The sequence below is a fragment of the Taeniopygia guttata genome, chromosome 2 (assembly GCF_048771995.1).
Source record: "Taeniopygia guttata chromosome 2, bTaeGut7.mat, whole genome shotgun sequence".
Taxonomy (NCBI): Eukaryota; Metazoa; Chordata; class Aves; order Passeriformes; family Estrildidae; genus Taeniopygia; species Taeniopygia guttata.
This window is the reverse complement of record NC_133026.1, coordinates 56,694,764-56,710,214: the sequence shown is the minus strand read 5'-3', so window position 1 is coordinate 56,710,214 and position 15,451 is coordinate 56,694,764.

The following is a 15,451-nucleotide window of genomic DNA, read 5'->3' as shown; positions in this document are numbered from 1 at the left end:
AAATCTAAATATTTGCACAAAACACAATAATGTTAATTGAAACCAAAACATTTAGACACTGACTGCTCTGCCAGAGTAGACAGTCATTAAGAGAAGATAGATGAAAAGAGCATTTGGAAACAAGACACAAAATTGCCAAATATGAATCAGATATTGTAAGTTATCCTTGTGATTCTAAAAATGGTGAGAAAGATGTCTCATTGTTTGAGGTGTTAAATGTTAATGTTTTCTCGGGAGAGAATGACTTTTATTTAGTCTCATTATCATTTACACAGAAAGAAGGATATCGGATTCGGCAGCTGTACAAGTGGAGTGTGGTTTTCAAAAGCAAACCAGAATGCCTTTCCACATTCAAACAGAAGATAAAGTGAAACTCTATTTTGGACTAAAATGTACCTAAATAAGAGGGAACATGTACTTAAGCTGACTGTTGCTTCAGTGATTTCCAGCTTGAATAAATATTAGAGATTGATTTAGCATTATTGGTACTTTTCCTACATTCTTATCTGTGAGGGATAAAATTAAATAGCTTAGAGTTTCATCTACAATGCCAAAATTTTTCACCATCATACTTTACTGTATAGTATAAAATTAGCCTTCTGATACAATTAGAATAATTTTTTTTTTTTTCCTTCTGGAACAAGGAAGTAATTGTTTAATGACTTTTGTTCCAGAAGAAATGGAGTTGCTTAATATCTAGCTTTTTAAGTGTTAAGTTTCTATATTTGAGGTGGGCATTTACATATAATCAATGTTTATCATCTGTGTGGAGTTTTTGTTGTTGAATGGCAAAGTTCTATAACAGAATCTTCTTTAAATCCAGTCAATTACTGGTATTAGCACTCTCATATCATACCACCTTTCACATTCTCTCTCTCCAATTTCACTAACAGCATGTATTTGAATTCAAATTTATTTTATTGGCCCCTGAGAGATGCTTTTTAAAATAAATTATATGTTTTATCTAGATAATTTTGTGAATTCTTTCTTTCTGCTAACTTAAACCATACTAGGCCTGGTTATAAGGACAGAATGGAAAAGTGTGACTGAGGAGGAAATAGGCTATTGCTAGTGTTCAATCCCAAATAATATCAGTTGATGCCAAATTCTGGGATATGTTGATTTACAATGCAATTTTTTTCACAGTCTGTATATTCATAAAAATTTCTCACATTCCTGAGTATTTTCATAAAACACAACAGTACTTATTAATCTTTATTAATAAGGATTGTTTGAAAATTGATGTCTAAACTAACTTAAATCTGTATGAATTAAGTTAAACAAATAGTGATGTTTCAAAATGTATAATGTTATTTAACTCTTTGCTCATATAACACTATAGGCACACAAGTACTGAATTTCTCTTAAAAGTTTTATCATCAAACTAGTCAAAGATCAAATATGAGTGCAGGACTGTAATTTTCATACTTGTTCCTCAAGCAAATATATTGTGAATAAAATTCTGTTGGATATCCTTTTAAATAAGATATAGAAAAATGTATTTCAAAGCACAAGATAAATAATGGAAGAATTATACTAAGTAATCTGTACAAATAAATCCTTGTCTATTGTTTCCTCTTAAGGCTCCTGAATACATTGTGCAAACAAGCTAAAGCTTTTAAAAATGATGCCATGATCTCTTAAAGAAATGAAATATGAAGAAAACTAAATTAGCTTTTTAACTCATTGATTTTCCAAATGACATTAACTAGAGAAATGGCGTTGTCACCTGTCTGGTACATATAATAGAAGAGTTACACTGAGAAATGTTTTAATTTAACACTTAGAAAAAGCATGTCATTTGAACAAATTTTGAAGACTGGATGGAGGAAGGGATGCTAAGTGTTTTGTTTAATGCATAGTTAAGTCAGAATTTGCCAGTTTCAGCAAATTCTGGATACTCTTGTGTTTGCATCTCTTCAGCATGGTAATCTTATGAGTGTATAATCAGCAAGTTGTTATTTGGTATGAGCATCATGTGGTTATACTAAAAGAGCTATTTTGTGGAAAAGAAAGCACATTTCACTAAACTGCAATTTTCCTCTATCAACAAAACCCACAATGCAGCTTTGTGCAGCAATAACAAGTACCAAACACTGGGATCTTACAGTCTGTCAAATCCTTGTTAATTACAGAATGTTGTTAAAGGAAAACATACTATGCAGAGCAGAGTAAGCATAACAAAGGGACATTTATAGGCCAATACAGCTGTCATTGAAATAAGCAGGAATTTTGCTGTTAACTTTAATCCCAGTAGAATCAGCTTTTTTAATTTAACTGTGAACATAAAGTGGCAAGTTTTTTGCAAGCCATCTCTCTCTCTCTGCCAACTGAAATAATATGATTCTGTATTGAGACATAGAAAATTTCTAGGCATGTGATGAATGAATGCCTTTTAGTGAAAGCAGAAGTATGTTCTAGACATTCTTTCTGACTGCTTAAAGATATTCTTCTCCAAATTATTGCCCATTTTTCCCCCGACTGGTTCTGTCATGAGGATGATATCTCAGTCCATGTTACCGGAACACCTAACAGTTCGTGCTAATTGCTGAGTATACCATTTGATATGAAAATCCTGTTTCAGAAAAGCAGTGTTCAGCACCTGCTCACTTATACAGAGATATTACATGTAGAGAAGATTTGGGAAGACTAGTGAAAAATTACGTAAATGTCTCATTGCAGCATTTGTATAACATCACAACAAAACAAAAGGTGTTAATTTATACCTGAACAATTAATTCCATTCTCAGCAGTCAGCCAGCAATTTCTCTCTCAAATTGTTCATCCTCCAACTGAAACTGTTCTGCATGTTGCAGAGAACTACTTGTTTAGGTTACGATGCTTGTTTAGGTTCATGTTTTAATGACTGTATTATATAATGTAAATGAAATATCAATAGTTATCTTTCAAGACATTATAACTGTCCTTGAAGTTTCAAGATAGAAATTGAGACATGTTTTCTCTCTTGTTTACCTGCTAACTTATTCAATGACTTTATGTGCTGGCCTTCATCATAGTGGAGGCTCCTGACAGAGTATTCTTAAACTTCTTTTAGAATAGATGTCTCAGAAGATTAAAGAGGAACCCTGAAATGCCAGTTATTTTTCCTTTGTCTCTTTGATCACCAAATTAAGTAGGAAAAAAAGTACCAAATTGTGGTCATAAATTCATGCCATGGGATTTTACAAATACATTAGAAGCATTTAAGTATCCTGAAGTAATCATTTATTTTTTGTTCCTTTCTTCTTCAGTTGCATGAACTACAATATAAACCATTTGGTTTTTCTCTGATTCTGTGATAGAAATTTAAGGCAGTATATAAAACAGCATTTCTGATAGTCTGCATTTCAGTTATTTTAATTTCTGTAAGGGAGCAAGTAACAGGTTAAGTATATATGGTAAAAATTTTTTCTTCTTTGAGATATTTTAGAAATAGAAGTGCTTATTAATGAGGAAAATTGATTACATACAATAATTAATAATTTTTTAATTAATAGAATATAAACTTTAAAGGAAAGATTTTGTTAATAGACTTTTGTTCAAATTATACTTTGAAGAGATAACCTAATCCTGGCACCAAGATCATGGTTACATAAATAAGAATTAATCTAAGCAAAAAAATCTTCCCAGGTAATATGCTGCTTTGGAACATAATGAAATGAAAAGAGAAATATTTTCCTTCATTTTACTGGAGAACACTACCCCTCTAATACCTACATCAGATAGGAAATTACAATCTTCATGAGAAAGAATCTGCTCAAATTAATTCTAGTTGCTTTGATGCACATATTTTTACATCAAGGAAGGAGGGATTACATTAGATTAAGTGTATTGAACAATATTTAAATAATCTCTCATAATTGGATACCAAATTTCTGAGTTTATTTATTAAAAATTCTTCATTAAAACACGAAGTAGAGCTGTCTATATGGGTATTGAGCAAACTGATTTCTTTTTGTAACCTAGAGTGACATATGCTTAAATTATGAAATTATGTATTTCTTGGTGTTTTGTTTTCTCTGTTTTTTTATCTAGAACATGTTACTAAAATTAAAAAAATATACTTTTTCCTTTTTTAAATTTTATTCATCTTTTCAGAGTGCTGACATCCTTCATCATCTTGGAAGACACCCTAATTTCTAATTTCTTAAGCTTAATTTTGCAGTTGTTTCCACTAGAGAAGGCACCTTTCTCCAGACACCACGTGGGTCTCCATGAATCCAACATATGGATTTCCAGAAACCCCTGATATAAGTCTGGCTGAAGTTGCTGCATGAAATATTGCTGCCTATTTGGCAACAATACCTCTGAAAATATCAAATGAGCTTCTGTAAGCACAAAGACAGAAATAATAGAAAAATGGCTAAATGTCAAGAGAACAACCAGAAGATTGTGAGCACTGAGAACATTAAATGCACCCTGGACAGTGAAAAAATAAGGAAACAATAGATACAGAACTGTGCCTAGCAGTACTCTATTGAAGTACCTTGAGAAATGCTTTTGGGAAGGCTTGGGAAAAAATAAGGAGTATTATTTCTTCTCACAGTGAAAGTGTGTGTGTGTGTGTGCATGTGAAATAACACTTTAGATTTTGCGCATGGAGCTACAGTTTTAATGTAAATATTTCTTCTATTATGTAATGTTATCACCAGGTATAATCCTTTCAGTTTTGAGAAAGAACAAAATACTTTTGTTCCAAGGTTTATAGGGGTTTGACAGAACATGACTGACATCTGTTTAACTAATGTTGTAATCAACCAGATGAGTTCTCCATTGACCAGCAGTTTCTTAGATGAAATGCTCAGTCTACCTTTAAAGGATTTGGGCTCATGGGACTCCTTTATTCCTCATCTTTCTTTGCTAAATTTCAGGTGAATTCAAATAACTGTTTGCACAGATGGATAATTATGCTGCTTTGACTGTCTAAGTGCTTATATCAGAAGTTCAGTAGAAGCTTTTAAGTATGAGCATGGGGATGATCACATGGTTCAACCTTTCCAAGAGGCCTTTTAAGATGAATATGACTGTCATCTGGTTTGAACAGTAACCAGGCAATTAGAAAAAAAAATTTGAACCAAAAGCATCAGCCTCCAACGAGGAAGCATAAAAGAAGCAAAGAAATGGAAACAGCGAGACCACAGAGTGAAAACAGCATCCCTGAAAACAGTCAACCCCTAGTTTGTCATTGCTGGCAGTCACCCTACAAGCATTGCAGCCTGTCTGAGGGCTGATGGTGCAGCCCCTCTGAGAAGCACTGGGAGCAGCCTGCATGCAGCTAGAGCAGAGAGTGTGGGGGACAGAAACTCATCTCGGTGTGCCTGTGGAGACTTGTGGAGTCCTCCTTTTCTAGATAATGAATGGTAGTAAGCAGCAAGGAAACACACAGAGCAGGATCACCCCCATCAGTCAAGGAGGGCTGTGTACTCAAGGGATCTGCCCTATGCCCCAGCAAACAGGGTATGCTGGTAGCCCAAATGTAGCTTCATCTATATCACAGAATCACAGAATATCTTGGGTTGGAATGGACTTTTAAGATCATCTAGCTTCAACCTCACTGACATGTGTAGGGATACCTTCCACTAGACCAGGCACCCCCAACCTGGCCTTGAGCGCTTGTATGGATGGGGCATCCACAGCTTCTTTGGTCAACCTGTTCCAGTGCCTCATCACCCTCACAGTAAATGACTTTGCAAGGCATTAGAACTGTGTGGGACTAGATATCCAAGTATGCTTAATATTTGTGGCTGTATTAACATTTTGTAAGTTTCTAAATAAGATTATTGAGTTATTTGTACTCCTGCATGTATAGTTCAGAGATTGCCAATTACTTGATGTTAATAAATCAACAAACCACTTCTATCCTGAAATGAGCAGGTTTTTCTCTGAATGTAACAATTCTAACCACCAAATGTGATCATTACAGCCAATAGCTAGGTACTCTAGTGCACATTCTGACAGGTAAAGCAATACCTATTTCATGAATTTTTTTAGGTGTGCAATTTTTCATAAATTTTCCTCAATAGAGATTCAATTACCAAAAGGGAGATTTATGATGCTAGACTTGAAATTTAGGCCTGAATTCCCAAGAGCTACGTTCTAACTCCTAGCAAACCTCAGTACAACTCCAATATTGTAAGGAAAAAAATATAACTCTAGTGAAACATTATCAAGAGAAAGAGATACTGATATGAAAGCTAAGTAATTATCATCATTAAGAATCTTCAAACCCTACAAACCCAGAAGACTTATGTGTTTTTTTCAGCTGTGAAACCCCCAGCTACAACCAAATTCACATTTACTATTGAAATATTAAGAGTACAAGATTTTGAGGAACAAATGAAACTGGAGACTCACTTCCCTTCTTAATGACTCTATCCAGCAGCACCTTCTTGTTTTAATGTTTTGAAAATGATTGGAACAGGGTATAACGAGAAGAAACAATTACATCAGAATACTCAGTTCATTCTTCATGGCTTTATTGCAGTTAATAAAAAGGTTAATTAATAATAATTTAATAATAATAATCTCCTTTCACTAAATCTCATAACTCTTTCTGGAAATACATTATTAGTGTTTTCATTAGAGTTTACAGGTTTGTTTTCTGCAGAAAAAAGCATAATTACAGAACATCTGACAATCCAATACAAATTTATTCTATTAATAGTTTAATAGTTTTGCTGTGAATGTATCTTGCTATGAGAAACAAAAAATTGGTATGGAAAATACAGAAAAGCCTGTAGAGAGCCTGACAGAGATACATTCAAATGATGACAGCAGGTGACTTTTAGGTGGATCCTTCCTCTTCTGCCCTGGGCTCTTTGACTCTCCTCAGGTAATGACTAATTTCAGTTTTTTTTCAAATATGCACAATATGGGCTATTCATTTAAGAATTGGAATTTACCCTAGTGTGTCCCTTCCAGCTCATAATAATCAGTGAAATTAAAAAAAAGAAACTTAAATTTCGGCTATGACACAATAAATTTTCCTTACTTTATGTGCAAGCTGACAAACAGCAAAGTTTTAAATGTGTTCTTAAGAAAAAAAGTTGCTATATACATTAAGTACAGGCTTCATACTCATTGTCTCTAAATATTTTGAAAAAATCTGATTCTGTGTTTGAAGGCTTTTTTCTTATTTGTTAAAAAATATATATTTCATTCTGCTTAGTTCTTTCTTGCCTAAATGAAATTAGATAACTAAATTTAAAACACATGTCCACTAGTACAGTAAATTTTCTCAGTACATTCCTATTCCAGTTCTCATCACCATGCTTGGTTACATTTTTCTCTAGGAAAATATTTTTACAAATATAGCCATTGATATAATAAAAATTGTGTATATATATTTATATAGCAATTAAATCTTCAGTTTTATCATAGTATGGATAGCTGTAAAATATGAAGATAATGAGTATCTTGATATTCATTGTGTTTAAGTCAATCATGCCTTGCTGGAAGGCATCTAAACTTTAAAGCATTTATTGAGATCATCAATTTCATTCTCTGATCAAAATAGATGTCATGAAAGCAAAGAAATAGGTTCAGCCAATAGCAGACAAGTAAATAAGTTAGCTATTGTTTCAGAGTAAAAGGCTTTTCAGGAATTAGTTGGGAATTATGTTGCACTTGAAATGAATAGAATTATAGAATATTAATTATTATATATATATATATATATATATATATATATATATATATAAGATTTGTTTACAGGATTTCTTCTTCAGAAGTGCGTTTTAAATGCAAAATAATGAAACTACATTCTAGAGAAGATCCTGGTGGACAACATCTGTCCATGAGCCAGCAGGGTGTCCTTGTGGTCAAGATGGCCAATGGGATCCTGAGGTGCATTAGGAAGAGCATTGCTGCAGGTAAAGAGAGGTGATCCTGCCCCTCTGTTGAGGCCTGTTGAGGCCACATCTGGAGTCATCTGTCCAGTTTTGGTCTTCCCAGTACAAGAAAGACATGGAGCTCCTGGAGCAGGTCCAGCAGAGGATAACAAAGATGATTAAGGGACTGGAGTATGTTTTTTAAGAGGAAACTCTCTTTTAAGGGACTGTCTGTACATCTTTTAAGAGGGAGGTGGGTCTGCCTAGCCTGGAGAAAAAAATTATTGAGATGACATCCAGTCATCCGTTCCACCTTTAATCCCTCTATTCCCTGATTCTGCGAAAAGAGCAAACTCATGTATTCATTTGAAATCAGATTGCATCTTATTCTTTAGTAAAAACAGGTTGAAAAAACCCAGTTCTCTCAACCTTTCCTCACATGCTAGTCTGCACAGTCCTTTGATTATTTCTGTGGCCTTTCTCTGGACCTTCAGAAGCCTATTGACATCTTTGCATAGTGGGGACCAAACCTGAACACAGGATTCCAGTGTGGTCAGACAAGCACAAGTAAGGTAGAATAATGACTTTTATCTCTGCTGATGATGTCCTTGATGAGGTAACCCAGAATCTCACAGGATTTCTTTTCTGCAGCAGCACACTGTTCAGTCATAATAGGTTTGCTGTCCACCAGGACTCCCAGGTCCCTTTCCAAAGAAATGCTCCCCAGCAAGGTAGATCCCAGCCTTTGCTTCACTCCTGGATGATATTTTCATATGTGCAAGACCTCACACTTGTTCTTGTTGAACTTCATAAGGTTCTTGCTAGCCCACTCTTCCAGCCTATCCACATATTCCTTCAGCTGGGTCTCCCTTCTTCACTCCATTTACTATCATTTAAAAACTCCATCCGGATCCACTTGATCCCATCTTCCAGGCCAGTTATGAAGATATTAAACAATTTTGTCCCCAGTATCGACCTCTGGGATTCCATTTGTGACAGATTGTCCATTTGAAAAGGAGCAAATGGGTGGGGAACAGACTTTCTGGTAAGTCTGTTCCCCACACACTGGTCTAAACTGCAATGTATCTATCTTTGAAACCATGTGAGCAGAGAAAGTTACTTCATCATAGAGGGTGAACAAGTGATTCAATCACAATTTGGCCTTGGTGAATCCATGCTGACTCTTCCTGATCACCTGCTTCATCTGACTTGTGATAGCCCTCCAGAGGATTCATTCTGTAATTTTCGCAGAGGCAGAAATAAGACTGATGGGCCCAAAATTTCCTGGATCGTCATTTAAGCCTGTTTTGTAGTAGTCTTCTTTCATTCTTTTGGGACATTCTCTGATCCCCACAGCTTCTAAATTATTATGGAGAATAGCCTCAAAAGAATGTCAACTAGCCATCTTAGCACTCTTGGATGGACATTTTTAGGTCCTATTAATTTATAGGGGTCAAGCCCCTGTGACAGCTCACATAGCATTTCACTGGCAGTGATCCTGTGGCTGCATCAACCTGGATTTTCGTTCCCAAGGCTGGGAGCCCAGTAGTGCTGGTAAAGGTGCGGGTGAAGAAAGTTATTGGAAAGCTCTGCCTTTACAGTTGTGATGTGACTAATTCACACCCTCTGTTTAACAGAGAGGTTCCTACCAATATTTGAGACAATATTTTTCTTATTGTGCATTGTGTTCTCTGTTTATTTTGTCACTGTAGTGGAACATTCATCACGCAAGACAGTCTACTGAGAGAAATAACTCATTTGTCAGAATATCAATGGTTTGACGGTTGGAGTGAGGACAGAAATATCTATGAGAATTGCAGGCATTAAAACAATAGAAATCACAGTTCTGTAGTGAACCAATTATGGTAAAGTCTCTTGAGGTATTACCTGAGCTTAGAAAGTACACAGTGAAGTAAGTATTTAAAATACTCAGTATGAATATCAATTTACTTTGGAACGCAAAACCAGTTTTCTAAATTTATTCTGATCATTCCGATTCTGTATAGCAATAGTCATTTATTGAAGCATAGATGGACATAAGGCCAGCCTCTGCTCTCCAGTGTAAAAGGAGGATACTTTTCAAGAAGCCAAAATCCTACTGGCAGAGCTTGTGATAACAAGATACAAGACAGTAGATAGCAAAGTAATAGACATGCTTATTTAAATTTTTCCAGCTTCTGACAAATTATGTCAAAATAGCATAATTGGTTGTTGAATTGTGTAGCTGCATTTTACCACTATCGAAGTTTGTGGGGCTTTTGCCCCACTTTAGACACAACAAGCAAATCACACTTCATCAGACTTAGCATATATACTCCTTCAGAAAGAGCCATTTTCAGAAATATTGAGAGTGACCTCTTCTCTGTGTGGAGGTCCTGAATCACATAAACCAGATATTGCTGAAGTCTGAGAGCAGTGTAATTTCATTCTGCTCCCTACACTGTGAAATATAGAACCACTGGTGTCATGAAATCGAAGGAGTATAAAAATGAAAGTTCTTACTGATAGAAGAATGTGCAGTCTATATTAAATTAAGAAGGATGGAAACAGATCTGTGACTTTTGAAGTACATGAAAAACTACAGCACCACCAAAGCCACCAGCAGGTCAAGGGTGTAAATGGAAATAACTACTTTAGGGACAGACTGTTCAGGACCCATATTGAAAACCTGTGTGTCGCATATTTTCACAAAATCAATTTATTTCCAGCAACTTGGGAGCTTTAGGGTTTATGAAATATAGTTATAGCCCAACTGTCAGCAAAGAACAAGTTGTCTGAAAGTAGAAAAGCTTTTGAAGGCTGTGCCCCTTCAAGATAAACAAAGAAACAAATAAACAAAATTCAAAATTATTTCCTTTCATACAAGTCTAATGTCTCTTTTGTGATATTTTTCTCTTCCAAATAAATGGTTATATTTTTATATAAGTGCATGTGTATTTATGTGTATTATGTGTGTGTGAATGTGTGCACATGTACTGTACAAAGCACACACCTTTCTGTGGTCATACACAGTAAAATAATAGTATGGCTTAATGAAAAATATTGTACTTAGTGTTCACAAGTGTTTTTTAGAGAAGAGTCTAACATAGTTGATCATATTTTGCAGAAGCCTTATTGCACCAAATACATTTTGATATTTTACATTTATTTCAAATTAATTAATAATAAATTTAAATTTATTTTAAAACAATTTAAAATTAAAAATAGTTTAAATTAAATTATTTAAGAATGGTATTTTGCAGTTAAATTGCATAAAAATTTGGCAAACTGTATTGTGCAATATATATTGCTATGGAGGCACAGTCAGCAATTAAGCACTATCGAGTCACTCACTTCATTGATAGAATGCAAACATATATTAGTGATTAAAGAGGTCTCTCACTATTTCTTAACACCTGCTTTGATTCAAAAGTCTGAATCAGGTAGGAAATATTGACTATGATTTGCACAGATTTTGTTTTACTAGACTGGCTAATCTCCCTATTTAGCATTTTTAAAGTCCCATGCTGTACACTAATCTAAATTTTCTACCTTAAGACAAAAATCACTGCTCAAATCAGCACAGTTTGTGCACTCAGTGTAAAAACACATGAAAAAAGTTTGAGATATGATCACTCTTAGTTAGAATGCTCACCCAGTTAGAATGCTGTCTATTACTTTACCACATACATCTACTCTCTTGCAGTGTATTTTTTTCCCCTAGTAAGAAGAGATCAAGGGATAGTCTTGCAGCAGCCTGGTAACGCAAAGGTCTGTATAATTAGAACCGTCAGAAGGAAGAAGTTGCCAAACAACTCTTTGCCTTTGATGGTCTCTTAGGGCTGTCTGAAGAAAATGGAAATAGCTTTTAGCTGCAAAATTTGGGGCACAGTGCAGCGGCTGAATTGAAGGTCTCAAAAATAGCTTATAAAGCCCTCTTTATGCCTGCCCCTTGTCTGCCTTGCTTGCTTCCTCTTAACTGTTCAAAACATTTAGCAGTTAAAGAAGGCAGTCAATAAGTGCAGACATAAAGACTCAGAGGCAGAAGTGTTCTCATGTACTGGCAGAGACTGGGATGGATTTATTTACTCTTGAATGGTTCTTCACATCAGGCAAATCAGAGAATCTAATAATAGTGTAATTCCAGACTATAATATATTCTGTTTGGGCATTATATTTTCAAGGAAAAGTGTCAGGAAGCCCTATTTACTGCCATTTATAGCATAGTGTAGACTAAGTTTCTACTGTTGTCAAGAATGGGACAGGAAATTGAAAATTTCTAGGACCAAGAAATGTTTTGCAGCAAGGCTATACATCTCCAAGTTCCAGGAATGAAGAGAACTTACTGTTTCTGCAGTGTATATTCTTACTACTTTCTGAAATAGACTCTTTAAACCTTAATCTTACCTGAATCACATAGAATACTATTTCTATAGGTATTGTGCTTGGGAAATCAAATTAACACGTAATGAATATTAATATGTATTTAACTATATGCATGCGCACACACATGCATACACACATGTGCTAGCACATTTTAAAACCTTTCCTACACATAATATTTACCTGAATATTAATTCATAAATAGAATTCATTTAATCTTGTCTACTATCAAAATAACGCAAATAATATCCACACCTTCAATTAATTCCAGGGAAACTAACAGTTAAAATTTGCACGGTAAAACAAATCGCTATGCTTATGTCAGGAGTATTTTCTCCCTGAAAGCTTATGTTCAGAGAGTTAAGAGTGTTTTCTACTTCCAGCATCTATTTGGTGAAGTTCTGCTCATTATATAATCAAGGTCCTTGTCAAGATTTATTGTTTCTAATATTCCACTGAAGAAACAATTATACAATGAAAATATTTATGTGTCATATTGATCTGCAGAAATCTTCAATAAAAATAATATAACATATTTCTTATAGAAGAAAAATAAGTAGCATCTGACATTCAGACAGGACAGGCAAAGGTGTATTCTCATAAGCATAAAAATTTTAAGTACTTTTGTCTTTCCATCATAATCTCAAAATTGATGTTTCTTCCCATTTAACTATTTTAAAAGTATAATCTCAATGAAAATATTTCTATCTTTTTAATTTTTATGTTCTCATTAAAATAATTTCAAGAGAATTTTCTAAATTACATTATTGTCTTTAAATAAGAAATAAAAATAGCCTCTTGCAAGCCAAAAATTTCTCTCAATACAAGAAAATGAAATACTTTCAGCTTTTAAAGAACTGAAGAGCAGTAAAGGCCAAGACTCAATGCTGAGCATCTATGAGAATTAAAGTTTGTTACACCAGGTGTCATCTGCTTTTAGAAGTCTTAGAGAGCAGAAATAAGTAAGAGCTATTTATTTTAAAAGATAAGAGAAAATAAGAGGAAAACATGAACAATAACAGGAGGTATCAGTTGTACAAAAGGCCTATAAAAATACAGATTTATTCAAATGCCAACTAAAATAATTAGATCTATAAGAATGCAAAACTTTCAAATAATTCCCCATTTGATAGAAGAGCATGCATCTTTCTATTTTAGGGCAAAGAAAATATAAAACCCAAGCCCCAAATCTCTATGCAATATTTGCTTTCTTTGTGAAATTCATATTGATTTTCTCTTGCTTTTGTTTGTCTTTGTATTTTGCAATTGCATCTTGGATTTCTACTTATTATGGTGGGAAGAAATAAATCACACAGTTATGGTCCTATTGTTTACAGAAACAACTAATTATCCTTTTTCTGGAAAATAGCACTACTGAGGTTCCTTGCTGTGAAATTTCTATTCAGTTCCTGGACAACAGATTTGAATGTTTCTTTATGACAAAGAAACTACACCTCCCACAAGGCAGTGGGAAATAAAATAGAAAATAAAGTTTAGCATTTTGATTAAGTAATAGAAATAGAAATGTCTTGCTTCCATTGAAAGACAGAGTATGCTTGGATAGGTCAGAGCAATGCACAATAAAGTTGTTCTTTTTTAATTATAATCTTATGATAATCAAAATGTTTTTAACATAAAAATTTTGAATTAAAGTTGGGTTTGAAATATCCTTAAGAAAGCATTCAGAACTTAGACAGTTTGACCAGGAATGTTTTGAGGCATAATGAGAATCTGAAATACCATATTAGATATCCCTTAGCCCTAGCAACCTTATAGAATAAACTAAGAATGAAAGTGATGACAGTACCCCCTCAAAGTTTTTTTATATTTGTGACTGGCTGATGAAATAGGTACCACAGATCATAGATATGGCTTAGTAACTGTTAAAGTAGAAGATATTGAATTGTTCATTGTCATACAAACACAAAATCATTTATTTTTGATAAATTGCCTAGATCTTTTTAAAGAGCTCATGACCACTAGACACATGTTTTGGGGTTACTGTTTCTTTTGAAATCAAGCTTAAGCACATCAATTACATGATCCTTATTCCTTTCTGATTCTGATATATTTTCTTCATTGATTGTTGTTTACTTATTTCCACAGTTCCACAAGCCATGCATAGATAAAGATGGTGGAAGCTGTAGGTTTTTTTAGTAATAAAGTAGCTAGTGTCATGATCTGACAGCACAATACCTGCCTAATGTGAGAAAACTGTCATTTCTTTTGATCCAAGTTTGTCTTACTAACTTCAAACATCTTTCTTGGTGTTCAAAATTACTTCTGAGAAATTTTGGTAGCCAGTATCATTTTCATTCATCACATATTTCTTGTCTTCCAGTCAAAGAAGGCAGACAGAACCTACTTTAGACATACACTTGAGAACTCCATTGACATTCAAGTAATATGTAAAAATGATGGGTTTAATTCAGGCTTTAAAAAAAATCAATTTTCCACTGACACATGACACAGCCTGAGTATATATTTGGCTCATGCAATGACAGAGTTGATCTGAAGCCTAAGTGTATTTATTGGTTTTTGCTGCAATAAATTTTTTCACAGTAGCTGGTATGAGGCTGTGTTTTGGATTTGAATAGAAACAGTCTTGATAACACAGTGATTTTTCATTTCTTCTGAGCATGGCCCTTTCTGCCCCTTACACCCCACCAGTGAGGAGCCTTGGAGTTCACAGGGAGCTGGGAGGGGACATAGACGAGACAGCTGGCACCAACTAACCAAAGCGACATTCCAGCCACATTCCAACCCAAAATCTGAGAAATTTTTTTTCTCAAATTTGCCCTGCAAATTCTCCTCATGATCCCACCAAAGGAGCAGTGAGCCAGCGGCTGCGTGGTTTGTATTTTTTGCCAGCCTGGGTTAAAACACAACAGAATGAAGAAGTGTATTGACTCTAGCCAGGATGAGTTTAACTTTCTTCAAAGCAGCCTGTATGATGCTGTGCTTTGAATTTGTGACTAATCCAGTGTTGACAACACACAAGTGTTTTATTGGTGAACAGGACTTGCACAGAATCTGAGGCCTCTCTGCCTCCCACTCTGCTCTCACAGTGAGCAGGCTAAAGGTGGGCAAGAGATTGAGACACAGACGGGAAAGCTGACCAGAATTGAAAAAGGCATATTTCATGCCATATGACACCATGCCCAGCAATAAAAGCTGGGTGGTATTCTCTTCAAAGTAATTTGCTTGCTGGGTGGCTCAGTCTGCTTTTCAGACATAGCAAACAATTGTCTTTGTGTCAT